Here is a 12,967-nt window from a genome sequence, read left to right as displayed (position 1 = left end):
TATTAAGTTTATTCAATAGGTTTTTTAAAACGTAATTTGCTTGCAATTTTATCTTGTTCTTCTTTTTCAGAGTTTGATTACTTGTCTAGTTTTTCAATTTGAACCCTGCGATATGCATCTCCTATTCCGGGGGAAGGAAAACAACTGTCTGTGTTTTTACTGGATTATGTCAATCCTCCCTAAATTAATTTAATATATAAGTTCCACATCTTCAAATTTTTGAGTCTTCTTATCTAAGAACATAGTGTATATTTCCACTTACTCAAATTTACTTCTACATCCTTCAGTGGTATGTAAAATTTTGTCCTTTTATAGGTGTTATGGGTTAAACTGTGTCCCCCCCCAGAAGACATGTTCAAGTCTTAACCCATGGTACCTGTGAATGTGGTCTTATTTGCAAATATGATCCTTGTAGATGTAATCAAATTAAGACGAGGTCATACTGAAATCAGGATAAGCCCTAACCCAGTATGACAGGTGTTCTTTATAGAAAAGAAGAGATAAACACAAAGACACAAAGGGAAGTCAGCCACATGAAGAGAGATGGAAGTAGAGAAGATTGTGCTGCCACAAATCAAGAAATGCCTGGGACTATTAGAAGCAGAAAGAGGCGAGAAAGGATCCTCCCCTAAAGGCTTCAGGAGGATGGTCCTGCCAGTACCTTGATTGAGGACTTCCAGCCTACAGAACAGTGAGAAAATAGATTTCTGTTGTTTTAAGCCACACAGTGTGTGGTACTTTGTTATGGCAACCTTGGGAAACTAATACAGTGGGTTTACATATTTCTTGTTATAGTTATTCCTACATTTGGGGTTTTTTTTGGGGGGGGGGTTAGCTGATGGTTGTTCCTATTATACATGGAATTCTCCATCCTATCTTCTAAGCTGTATGAATATAAGCAAGTTACAGATTTCTAATTATTAATTTTATATTAATACCTCACCACATAACTAAATTCTCTTAGTGTCTGTAACAGTTTTTCAGCTGACCCTTTTGGGTGTTTCAGGTATAAAATTATGTGAAAACAGGGATTGTTCCAACAAAAGGCTATAACCCTTGTAAACATTTATGATCCCAACACAGGAGCACCTAAACATATAAAGCAAATATTGACCAACATAAAGGGAGAGATCGACAGTAATATAATTACAGTAGTGGACTTTAACACCCCATTCACACCAATGGATACTACCAGACAAAAAATCAACAAAGAAGCAGTGGCCTTAAATGACATACTAGATCAGATGCATTTATTTGATATTTTTAGAGCATTTCACCCCAAAAGCAGCAGAATATACATTCTTTTCAAGTACACATGGCATATTTTCCAAGACAGACCACATGTTAGGCCACAAAACAAGTCTTGATAAATTTAAGAAGATTGAAATCCAGCACTGTGGTCTTCTCTGACCACAATGGTACGAAACTAGAAATCAACTATGAAAAAAAAACAAAAACAAAAAACAAAACCTGAAAAACACACAAACACATGGAGACTAAATAATATGCTACTAAGTAATGAATGAGTCAACAACGAGATCAAAGAAGGAATCGAAAGATCAAAAGATATCATGAGACAAATGAAAATGAAAATGACCCAAAATCTATGGGACACAGCGAAAGCAATCCTAAGAAGAAAATTCAGAGCAATGCAGGCCTACCTCCAGAAACAAGAAAAATTTCGGGGTCGGCCAGATGGCTCAGCTGGTTAGAGCACGAGATCTTAACAACAGGGTTGCTGGTTCGATTCCCACATGCATCAGTGAGCTGCGCCCTCCACAACTAGATTGAACGACGACAACTTGGAGCTGATGGGCCCTGGAGAAACACACTGTTCCCCAATATTCCCCAGTAAAATTTTATTTTTATTTTTTAAAGATTTTATTGGGGACGGGGAACAGGACTTTTTTGGGGAACAGTGTGCACTCGCAGGACTTTTTTCCAAGTCCAGTTGTTGTCCTTTCAATCTTAATTGTTTGTGGAGGGTGCCATTCAGCTTCAAGTTGTTGTCCTTTCAGTCTTAGTTGTGGAGGAAGCAGCACAGCTCCAGGTTCAGTTGCCGTTGCTAGTTGCAGGGGGTGCAGCTCACCATCCCTTGCGGGAGGGAGTCGAACTGGCAACCTTGTGGTTGAGAGGACACGCTCCAACCAACTGAGCCATCCGGGAGTTCAGTGGCAGCTCAGCTCAAGGTGCTGTGTTCAATCTTAGTTGCAGGGGGCGCTACCCACCATCCCTTGCGGGAGTCAAGGAATCGAACTGGCAACCTTGTGGTTGAGAGCCCACTGGCCCATGTGGGAATCGAACTGGCAGCCTTCGGAGTTAGGAGCGTGGAGCTCTAACCACCTGAGCCACCGGGCCAGCCCAAAATTTATTTTTTTAAAAAAGTCATAGTTTAAAAAAAGAAAAAAGAAACAAGAAAAATCTCAAATAAACAATCTAACTTTACACTTATCAGGAACTAGAAAAAGAATAACAAACAAAGCCCAAAGTGAGTAGATGGAAGGAAATAACAAAGATCAGAGTAGAAACAACAAAATAGAATCTTAAAAAAAAAAATACAAAAGATCTATGAAACCAAGTTATTTGAAAAGATAAATAAAATTGATAAACTTTTAACCAGACTCATCAAGAAAAAAAAAAGATTGAGGACCTAAATAAATGAGAAATAAAAGGGAAGTGACAACTGATGCCACAGAAATACAAAGGATTATGAGAAAAATACTACAAACAATTACATGCCAATAAATTGGACAATCTGGAAGAAATGGATAAATTCCTAGAAACATACAATACTCCAAGACTGAATCAAGAAGAAACAGAAAATCTGAACTGACCAACTATTATTAACTGAATTGAATCAGTAATCAAAAAACTCCCAACCAACAAACACGCGAATTTTACCAAGCATTCAAAGAAGAATTAACACTGATCCTTCTCAAACCATTTCAAAGAATTCAAGAAGAAAGTTCCCAAGCTCATTTCATGAAGCCACCATTACCCTGATTCCAAAACCAGACAAAGACATTACAAAAAAAAGGAAATTATTGGCCAATATCCCTGATGAACATAGATGTAATAATCCTCAACAAAATATTAGCAAACCAAATTAAGCAATACAGAAAAAGATCACATACCATCTTCAAGTGGGATTTATTCCTGAGATGCTAGGTTGGTTCAATACCTGCAAATCAATTAACATGATATATCACATAAACAAAGTGAAAGATAAAAATAATATGATCATATCAATAGATGCAGAAAAAGCATCTGACAAAATCCAGCATCCATTTATGATAAAAACCCTCAGCAAAGTGGGGATAGAGGGAACACACCTCCACATAATAAAGGCCACATATAACAAACCCACCGCTCACATCATACTCAACAGGGAAAAGCTGAAAGCTTTTTTTTAAGATCAGGAACAAGACAAGGATGTCCACTTTCACCACTTTTATTCAACCTGGTATTGGAAGTCCCAGCCACAGCAATCAGACAACAAAAAGAAATAAAAGGTATCCAAATTGGAAAGGAAGAATTAAAACTGTCATTTTTTGAGGATGATATGATACTATACATAGAAAACCCTAAAGATTCCACCAAAAACTAGTAGCAAGATACAAAATTAATATTCAGAAATCAGTTGCATTTTTATACACCAATAATGAACTGTTAGAAAGAGAAACTAAGAAAACAATCCCATTTACAATTGCATCAAAAAAACAAACAAAAAACCCTAGGAATAAATTTAACCAAGGAGATAAAAGACCTGCACTCGGAAAACTACTAAGACACTGAAGATAGAAACTGAAGAAGATACAAATAAATGGAAGCTTATACTGTGCTCATGGATAAGAACTCACATCATTAAAATGTCCTTGCTACCCAAAGCAATCTATAGATTCAATGCAATGCCTACAAAATACCAAAGGTATTTTTCACAGAACTAGAACAAATAATCCTAAAATATACGAAACCATAAAAGACCCCGAATAGCCACAGCAATCTTGAAAAAGAAGAACAAAGTTGGAGGTATCACAATATCTGACATCAAACTATACTACAAGGCTATAGTAATCAAAACAGGATGGCACTGGCATGAAAAGACACATATGAGGTCCGACAATTAGTTTCGTGAACTTGTTGCACCGCTATTGTTAATTTTCTTTTCTTTATACCAGAAGGATTATTCATTATGAATTTGTACCAACAGGACAAACAGTTAACCAAGTTTACTATTTGGAAGTGCTGAAAAGGCTGTGAGAAAAAGTTAGACGACCTGAACTTTTTGCCAACAATTCATGGCTCTTGCATCACAACAATACACGGCACTGTCTGTGAGGAAGTTTTTAGCCAGTAAACAAATAACTGTATCAGAATACTTCTTTCTTTACCGAAGATAAAGGAAATACTGAAAGGAAGACATTTTGATGACATCAAGGGTAATACGACAATAGCTCTGATGGCCATTCCAGAAAAAGAGTTCCAAAATTGCTTTGAAAGATGGACTAGGCTTTGGCATCGGTGCATAGCTTCCCAAGGGGAGTACTTTGAAGGTGACCGCAGTGATATTCAGCAATGAGGTATGTAGCACTATTTCTAGGATGAGTTTGTGAACTTAATTGTCTGACCTCGTAGATCAATGGAACAGAATTGAGGGCCCAGAAATCAACCCATATCTATATGGTCAATTAATCTATTACAAAGGAGGCAAGAATATACAATGGGGTAAAGACAGTCTATTCAATAAATGGTGCTGGGAAAACTGGACAGATACATGCAAAAAAATGAAACTGGACCACCTCTTACACCCTATACAAAATTAAACTCAAAATGGATTAAAGACTTAAATGTAAGACCTGAAACCATAAAACTCCTAAAAGAAAACACAGGCAGGAAACTCTGATATTGCTCTTAGTAATATTTTTCCTGATATGTCTCCTCAAGCAAGGGAAACAAAAGAAAAAATAAACGGTAATACATCAAACTAAAAAGTTTTTGCACAGCAAAGGAAACCATGAACAAAATGGAAAGACAACCTACTGAATGGGAGAAGATATTCAACAACGATACGTTCATAAGGGGTTAATAGTCAAAATTTATAAAGAACTCATACAACTCAACACCAAAAAACAATAACAACAAAACAATCCAATTAAAAAATGGGTGAAGGGGGTCAAATATATGGTGAAGGAAAGAGAACTGACTCTGGGTGATGAACACACAATGTGATTGTGGGGACTGAGCCAGGAGTGCAGTTTCCAGGCTCTCGGCCTCACGTGTAAATATGTTCACTCGGGTAGTAAATGGCCATCAACTGTGACTGGATGGCCATCAGCTGTGGCTAGTTGGCCGTCAGCTGTAACCAGTGTGCCATTGGCCACTAATATAACTGCCGTGGCTACGCTAGCAGGAAAATGGGGGCTAGCAAGAGCAGATTGCAGAGAGGCAGATGCCGCCAGCGAGAATATGGTGATATGACTCCCTTACCTATGGCTCCATGGGTGTTCCTTTTTGGCCTCACCGTATCCTGCGTTCTTATGTGGGGAGCGGGAGCAGAGACCTCGAAGGCCGCCCCACATGACAGTGATATACAGATGATGAATTTTTGCCTTGTACACTTGAAACCTATGTAATTTTACTAACCACTGTCACCCCCAATAAATGTAATTTTTAAAAAGTAAAAGGTGGAAAAAAAAATGGGCAGAGAACCTGAATAGACATTTCTCCCGAGGACATACAGATGGCCAACAGACATATGAAAAGATGCTCAACATCAGTGATATCAGAGAAATGCAAATTAAAACTACAATGAGATAAACACCTCATACCTGTCAAATAAAAATCATCAAGAAATCAACAAAATAATGAGACGGTAAGGATGTAGAGAAAAAGGAACCCTTGTGCACTGTTGGTGGGATTGCAAATTAATGCAGTCACTATGAAAAGCAGTATGAAGGTTCCTCAAAAATCTAAAAATAGCACTACTACATTATGACCCAGCAATTCCACTCTGGGTTATTTATCCTAAGAAATCCAAAACAGTAATTCGAAAAGCTATATGCACCCCTATGTTCACTGCAGCATTATTTACAATAGCCAAGCTATGGAAGCAACCCAAGTGGCCACTGATAGATGACTGGATAAAGGAGATGTGGTGCACGTATACAATGGAATATTATTTGGCCATTACAAAAAGGATGAAATCCTACCATTTGCGACATGGATGGAACTGAAAAGTATTAAGCTAATTGAAATAAGTCAGACAGAGAAAAACCCATACCATATGATCTCACTTATATGCGGAATCTAAACAAAATACATGAATAAACAAAACAGAAACAAACAAAACAGAACCCAAACAAACAAAACAGAAGCCAAACCCATTCATAGATGAAGGGAAAAAGCTGATGGTTGCCTGATGAATGGGAATTGGGGGGTAGGATGAAAAAGGTTAAGAGATTAAGAAGTACAAAGTGGTAATTATGAAATAGTCATGGGGATGTACAGCATAGGGAATGTAATCAATAATATGGTAATAACTATGTATAGTGCCAGGTGGGAACTAGACTAGTCAGGGGGAGCACTTCATAAATTATATAAATGTCTAACCATTATGCTGTACACCTACCTGAAACTAATATAAAATAATACTGAATGTCAACTGTTATTGAAAAACGTAAAAAGGGGGAGAAAGATGAAGGGCAATAAGTGGTCCAGATTTCCAGGTATAAAACAAGTCATAGGGATGTAAAATACAGCTTAGGGAATATAGCCAATAATATTGTGACAGCGTGGTACGGTGTAAGATGGTTGCTGGTCATATCATGGTGATCACTTCTTTAGGTATATAAATGTTTAAAGATTATGGTGTACACCTGAAACTAATACATGAGTAATACTGTATGTTAGCTGTATTTTAATAAAAATCTTTCTTAAAAAGTTTAAGAAAACCAAGTAGAATTTTTCATAATACAATTTTATATGTTTCTTACGAATAATTTAAAGTCTATTGCTTTTAATAATTGTAAAAGACTAAATAAAAGAATTGCAATAATATAAAAAATATACAGAGGGTGACAAAAAATGTATACACATTTTAAGAAAGGAAAAAACTGTATTAATATTATGCTGATGGTAACCACTTTGGGCACCTCTTATAATTGCAGAAGTCAAACGTGACTTGTATTCATCTTTTGTTTTCTGTGTCTATTGAGTATTGTAATTTCAATAGTTTTTCCTTTCTTAAAATGTGTATACATATTTTTGGCACCCTCTGTATATTGGTACCAGTACCATGTATTCAAAAAAATGAGGAAAACCAGACTTCTTCATACGATCTAATGGTAGAAAGATTGGTACAATCTTTATGGAAGGTAACTTCACCAGATATATAAATTATAAAAGCATATATTATGAGTTTTTTTCTACAGTCATGTGTAACTATATATATATATATATATATAAAAATAAAAATAAAATATATATATATAAATAAATAATAATAAAAATAAATAATAATAATAAAAATAAAATATATATATATATATATAAAAATAAAAATAAAATATGCACATGTATGTAAAAAAAGACACCATAGTATCCCAGTATATATATATATATATATATATATATATATATATATATATATACTGGGATATATTTTTTAAAACTTTCTATTAGAGTTGACATACAATATTTTATGAGTTTCAGGTGCACAACATAGTTATTCAACATTTATTCAACATTCAACATTTATTCAACATACCTTACAAAGTAATCACTGCCAATAAATCTAGTAATCATGTCACTGTACAAAGTTTACAACACTATCGACTATATTTTCTATGCTGTACATACATTACATCTTTGTGACTTATCTTTTTTATAACTGGAAGTTTGTACCTCTTATTCCCCTTCACATTTTTCAACCATCCCCCTACCCACCTCCCTCCTGGCAACCATCAGTATGTTCTCTATAAGTCTGTGTCTGTTATATTTTGTTTTGTTTTTTAGATTCCATATGCAACAGAAACTATACAGTATTTATTCTTCTCTGTCTGACTTATTTCAATTAGCATAATACTCTCTAGGTCCCCCTGTGTTGTCACAAATGGCAAAATTTCGTCCTTTTCTATGGCTGAGTAACGTTCCATTACATATGCATATATATATACACACAAACACATATATACATATACATACACACAGACACACAGACACACACACACACATACCGTGTTTCCATGAAAATAAGACCTAGCAGGACCATCAGCTCTAATGCATCTTTTGGAGCAAAAATTATATAAGACCAGGTCTTATATGAATTTTTGCTCCAAAAAGCGCATTAGAGCTGATGGTCCAGCTAGGTATGATTCTGGGGGAAACACAGTATATACACACACACACACACACACATACACACCACATCATCTTCTTTATCCATTCATCTATCTATGAATACCTACGTTGCCTCCATATCTCAGCTGTCTTGAATAAAGCTGCAATGAACATAGGAGTGCATATATCTTTTCCAATTACTGTTTTTGTTTTCTTCAGATAGATACCCAGGGTGGAATTGCTGGGTCCACTAAGGTATCATTTTTATAGCAAAAGATAAAACAAACTTAATTGTTTACCAACAGTAGACTAGTTAAACAAATCATGGCTTAGAAAAAGAAATGAGGGAGCTCATTAACATAGAATGACCTTCAATATAAACTGTCCAGTGAAACGAAGCAAGTTATAGAGAAGTATGTGTACCACACTAGCATTCATATAAAAGGACTAAGTCTTAGTTAAAGGAACTGGCAGGATATATGGCAAAGAGTGGGAAGAACACATTTCTTTTCTTTGATTAATTTTAATGAAATGGTAGGATGAGCTACTTACACCCTTTATACTGTAAACACAAACTACCTATATAACACACTAACTTAATTGTTTAAATTCTGTATTTTCAAAAAATATTCTGTATTTTCCCTCATACAGAAACAATACTTCAGTTTCCATAGTCTAAGTAGAAATAATCATCTGAGCTTAGAGAGACAGGGTATGATTTTTGTAATATTGTAGATAGAATCCTCTCTTAAGGAGTTTGAAAACACACAATTATTATATTATAATCAAATCCTGTATAAAGAAAAGTATTTTTCTGCGACAGGGTAGAGAACAACTAAACAAGACCAAATTCACTAAATCTGACACATAATGCAAGTTAGCCAGCTACATGTGGGAGTCCCAGATAAAATTCTAGAAACACAGTTTTTAAAAAGCCAGAAGGTGGCGATATCACTACATTCAAGTCTCACTGGTACCAATACCTAAGCCTCCCGTCCTTTGTTAGTAAGGAACCTGTTTTTCCTCTTCTTTGTCTCTCTTGTTGCCCTTCTGCATTCTCGCCTATATTTACCTATCCGTCTACTCTTCAGCCATGATATGAAACTGAAATAAACATAAGTGGAAAGAGAAGCTAGAAGAAATTCCTGAGTTTATAATAATACTATTTTTAAGTGAACATAACATAATTAAAATGTATTGTAAAGTTGTGTTAAAGATGAACACACAAGTTTATATCCATTCTTTCCAAAAACTACACTAAAATGATGACGATGGACTAAAAAAAGATAAACCCATCATAAAACATATACACATATAATAACATGAAAGGAGAGATCAGCTGATGAGAGACATAAATAAAGCCTTATTGAAGCCATTTAGAAGATTGCTGAATAGTAGTTGGCTTGGTAAAACAGAATGAGCCAAATGCCATGCATGTGAGGGTGTGGGTGGGTATAAAACCAATAAAAAGCAAGCACAACAGAGAGGCTTAAGAATCGAAGGTAGGGGCCTGAGTTGGGGCTGAAAATAGGAAATGATGAAGTTTGAATACAGAAGTTTTCACCCAGAAGCCTTACCATGTTGCCAAGAAATTGCCTCTCCTGCACCCCAACAAAGACAAGTGGTTTACCTTCCTAAAACACGAAACCAGACAGGATGTAGAAACCAGGTACACACAAGTGTTGTGTGTCAGATCATACCACAGAGATGAAATGAAGATTTACATGCTGAATAGTGGACTTCACCTCTCTTCCCCAAATCAGCTTCCAGAAAACAGGCCAATCAAGCAGGGGTCTAGCAGATTCCTCCATGGGAAATCTGACCCAAGAGCAAAGACCTACCATCACTCACTCAATCACCCAGTGTTAAGACTTGCAGTTAAAGAAACAAACTCATAGATACAGAGAACAAAGTGATGGTTGCCAGATGGGAGGAAGGGTGAGGGGCTGGGTGAAAAAGGTGAAGGGATTAAGAAGTACAAATGGTACATAGTTACAAAATAGTCACAGGGATATAAAGTACAGCATAGGGAATATAGCCAATAATATTGCTATTGCTATGTATGGTGTCAGGTGGGGGTACTAAACTTATCGTGGAGATAACTTCGTAAGTTATAGAAATGTCTAACCACTGTGCTATAACACCAGAAACAAATATAATACTGAATGTCAACTGTAATTGAAAAAACTTAAACAAAAGACTTACAGTTAACAACTCCCATGGACAGAGTTTTTACTCAGCTTTTTACTGCCTCACTCTTTAATCCAAACAGATGACCAAAGTTTACTAAATAATTGAGGAAAGCCTTTAACCTGAAATGAAGAGACCAAATAACAAAACAGGAGTAGACTGAATTAATAAACGAAACAGAAAGAAAAAAAAAAGAAGTGAGGAGAGGAAGAGAGAAAGCAAAGGAATGGTAAGAAATCTCCCATAAAGCAGAACAAAAGTTTTTTAAAAATTGAAAAATATTAGAGCATCAATCCAGAATGTCCAACTAAAAATAAATTCCAGAAAAGTAAAAGGGGAAAAATGGTAGGAAATTATATCCAAAAAAACAATACTTTTGTCTCTGGCAATATAGTGAACTAAATGATGTGTAAACTTTTCCTTAACAAACATCAGTTATATAAATTAAAATAAATATTCTCTCGAATGCTGAGCAGACAAGAAAACAAAGTTTTCAGCTGCTATGGAGGAATTCGTCAATATAAATAACCAAGACGCTTGGCTTTTAATGGCTCTAAAGTGACAAGAGACAAGGCTTAAGGAACCACGTGAAGTCAAGAGTTGGAATTGAGGCTCCCACCCCCTTTCAAACATTTTCACTGAAAAGATGGAGTGGGGGGTGGGGAGGAGAGACCTGCAGTAATCAGCCACCAGCAAAGAAAAGACAAAAAAATATCTCTATCTAGCTCCAGACTCTGGAAATTAAGGTGAAAAAGGATTTCCTAAAAAATCCTCAGATTCAGATTATCACAATGACCTCCAATTAAAAAAAAAAACTCACCCAGACACAGCAAAACACTAAAAATAAAGAGATCTTAAGAGCATGCAGAATGCAGAGAATGACACCAAAGGGACAAGCAACAAAAAAGACAAATAAGACTTCAAATCCAATGTAATTAATTACTACACATGTTTTCTTCTAAAAGTTTTCTAGTTTTAGCTCTTAAAGATTAGGGTCTTTATTTTGAATATGGTATGAAGTAAGGTCCAACTTCATTTTTTTTCATGTGGACATTCAGTTTCCCCAACATCATTGGTTGAAAAGACAATCCTTTCCCCCATTGAATGGTCTTGGCACCCTCATCAAAAATCATTTGCCCATGTATGCAAGGGTTTATTCTGGGCTCTGTATTATATTCCACTGAAATATATGTCTGTCTTTATGCTAGTATCACATTGTTTGATTACCGTAGCTTTGTAATAAGGGTTGAAATTGGGAAGTGTGAGTCCTTCAGCTTTGTTTTTTTTTCCAACATTGTTTTGGCTTTTTGGGATCCCCTGAGATGCTGTTTGAATTTTGGGATGGATTTTTCTATTTCTGCAAAGAAACATCATTGAGATTTTGATAAAAATTTCACTGAATCTGTATATCATTTTGTGTTTACTGACATTTTTAACAATATTTAATCTTCAAATTCATGAAGAAAGGTTGTCCACTTATTTGTGTCTTCTTTAATTTCCTTCAGCAATGTTTTCTAGTTTTCAGTGTACCAGTATTTTGCCTCCATGGTTAAGTTTATTCCTAAGTATTTTATTCTTTTTCATGCTATCCTAAATGAAATTGTTTTCTTAATTTCCTTTTCTGATTGTTCCTATGCTAGTGACTAGAAATGCAACTGATTTTTGTGTGATTTTTTTTTCATCCTGCAACTATACTGAATTTGTTTATTAGTTCTAACAGGTTTGTGTATGTAGAATCTTTATGATTTTTACATATAAGATCATATTGTCTGTAAACAGATAATTTTGGTTCTTCCTTTCCAATGTGGATGCCTTTTATTTCTTTTTCTTGCCTAATTGCTCCGGGTAGGACTTTGAGCACTATGTTAAATAGAACTAGTGAACGTGGACGTCTTTATCTTGTTCCTGAACTTGGAAGAAAAGCTTTCAGCCTTTCACCATTGAGTACATTAGCTGTGGGCTTTTCATATATAGCCTTTATTATGTTGAGGTAGTTTCCTTCTATTCCTAGTTTGCTGGGTGTTTTTATCATGAAAGGGTGTTGAATTTTGTCAAATGCTTTTCTGTATCAATTGAAAATATAAACTTTTTAATAAATGGTGCTGGGTAATCATTTTGAAAAAGATAAAATCATATCTATCTCATACAACACCCAAGAATAAACTCTAAAATGATTAGAGATTTAAATGTAAACAAATGAGACCAAACAGCCTTCAACTTAATCAAGTGACAACGGTAAACATCACCAATGATAAAACATAACGACATGATGAACCCCTTGATAAAACGCCCAGTGAAAAACAGAAAGATACAACAACACTTTTTGAGGTGTTTTTATCAAAAATGCGTAACTGCACTCCAATCGGAGACAACACTGGATAAACCCAAATAGAGGGACATTGCGAAAAATATATGGTCAGCATTCCTCAAGGGTCAAGAA

General features: G+C 35.4%; 1 protein-coding gene across 11 annotated transcripts in view; it reads right to left on the bottom strand.

The window, feature by feature from the left end:
- The window catches only part of TFDP2 (transcription factor Dp-2), a 152,646-nt gene that overhangs the window by 129,734 nt on the left and 9,945 nt on the right, over positions 1-12,967 (bottom strand). For 2 of the 11 annotated variants that reach the window (XM_081072984.1, XM_081072982.1), the window contains exon 2: positions 3,135-3,181. The exons of the other annotated variants lie outside the window; for them this stretch is intronic. The gene's annotated coding sequence lies outside the window, so the exon portion shown is untranslated. The remainder of the gene's footprint in view (positions 1-3,134; positions 3,182-12,967) is intronic. 11 annotated transcript variants of the gene reach the window in all.

This window comes from Rhinolophus hipposideros (assembly GCF_964194185.1).
Source record: "Rhinolophus hipposideros genome assembly, chromosome: 14".
Lineage (NCBI taxonomy): Eukaryota > Metazoa > Chordata > Mammalia > Chiroptera > Rhinolophidae > Rhinolophus > Rhinolophus hipposideros.
This window is presented reverse-complemented; position numbering and strand designations above follow the sequence as displayed.